Source organism: Symphalangus syndactylus, chromosome 12 (assembly GCF_028878055.3).
Source record: "Symphalangus syndactylus isolate Jambi chromosome 12, NHGRI_mSymSyn1-v2.1_pri, whole genome shotgun sequence".
Lineage (NCBI taxonomy): Eukaryota > Metazoa > Chordata > Mammalia > Primates > Hylobatidae > Symphalangus > Symphalangus syndactylus.
The window spans coordinates 5,404,804-5,406,472 of NC_072441.2; positions in this window are offsets into that span (position 1 = coordinate 5,404,804).

Sequence of the window (1,669 nt, forward strand, 5' to 3'; positions counted from 1 at the left end):
CCTTTTTCCACTATTACCCTCTTAGCGCTCCGAATCTCCACTTGCATTTTCTACAAAAAGAGTGTTTCATAACTGCTCAATCAAAAATATGTTTTATCTCTGTTAACTGAATTTACAGATCAGAAATCAGTTTCACAGAATGCATCTGTGTAGTTTTTATTTGAAGATATTCTTTTTCCCAATGTAGGCCTCTTAGCGCTTAGCATGTCCAATTGCAGTTTCTACAGAAAGAGTGTTTCAGAACGGCTCAATCAAAAGTAAGGTTCAACTCTGTTAGTTGAATGCACAGAACAGAAAGAATTTTCACAGAATGCTACTGTGTAGTTTATATTTGAATATATTCCTTTTTCCACTATTACCCTCTTAGCGCTCCGAATCTCCACTAGCATTTTCTACAGAAAGAGTGTTCAGAACTGCGCAATCAAAAGTATGGTTTAACTCTGTTAGCTTAATGAATATATCAGAAATAAGTTTCACACAATGCTTCTGTGTAGTTTTTATTTGAAGATATTATTTTTCCCAATATAGGCCTCTTAGCGCTCAGAATGTCCAATTGCAGTTTCTACAGAAAGAGTGTTTCAGAAAGGCTCAATCAAAAGTAAGGTTCAACTCTGTTAGTTGAATGCACAGAACAGAAAGTAGTTTCATACAATGCTTCTGTGTAGTTTATATTTGAACATATTCTTTTTTCCACTATTACCTACTTAGCGCTACGAATGTCCAGTTGCATTTTCTACAGACAGAGTGTTTCAAAACTGCTCAATCAAAAGTATGGTTTAACTCTGTTAGCTGAATGCTCAGATCAGAAAGAAGTTTCACAGAATGCTTCTGTGTAGTTTATATTTGAATATATTCCTTTTTCCACTACTACTCTCTTAGCGCTCCAAATGTCCAGTTGCATTTTCTACAGAAAGAGTGTTCAGATCTGCTCAATCAAAAGTATGGTTTAACTCTGTTAGCTGAATGCACAGATCAGAAAGAAGTTTCACAGAATGATTCTGTGTAGTTTATATTTGGAGACATTCCTTTTTCCACTATTACCCTCTTAGCGCTCCGAATCTCCACTTGCATTTTCTACAGAAAGAGTGTTTCAGAACGGCTCAATCAAAACTAAGGTTCAACTCCTTTAGTTGAACAAACAGAACAGAAAGTAGTTTCACACAATTCTTCTGTGTAGTTTTTATTTGTAGACATTCTTTTTCCCAATATAGGCCTCTTAGCGCTCAGAATGTCCAATTGCAGTTTCTACAGAAAGAGTGTTTCAGAACGGCTCAATCAAAAGTAAGGTTCAACTCTGTTAGTTGAATGCACAGAATAGAAAGAAGTTTCATACAATGCTTCTGTGTAGTTTATATTTGAACATATTCTTTTTTCCACTATTACCCACTTAGCGCTACGAATGTCCAGTTGCATTTTCTACAGACAGAGTGTTTCAAAACTGCTCAATCAAAAGTATGGTTTAACTCTGTTAGCTGAATTCTCAGATCAGAAAGAAGTTTCACAGAATGCTTCTGTGTAGTTTATATTTGAATATATTCCTTTTTCCACTATTACGCTCTTAGCGCTACAAATGTCCAGTTGCATTTTCTGCAGAAAGAGTGTTCAGATCTGCTCAATCAAAAGTATGGTTTAACTCTGTTAGCTGAATGCACAGATCAGAAAGAAGTTT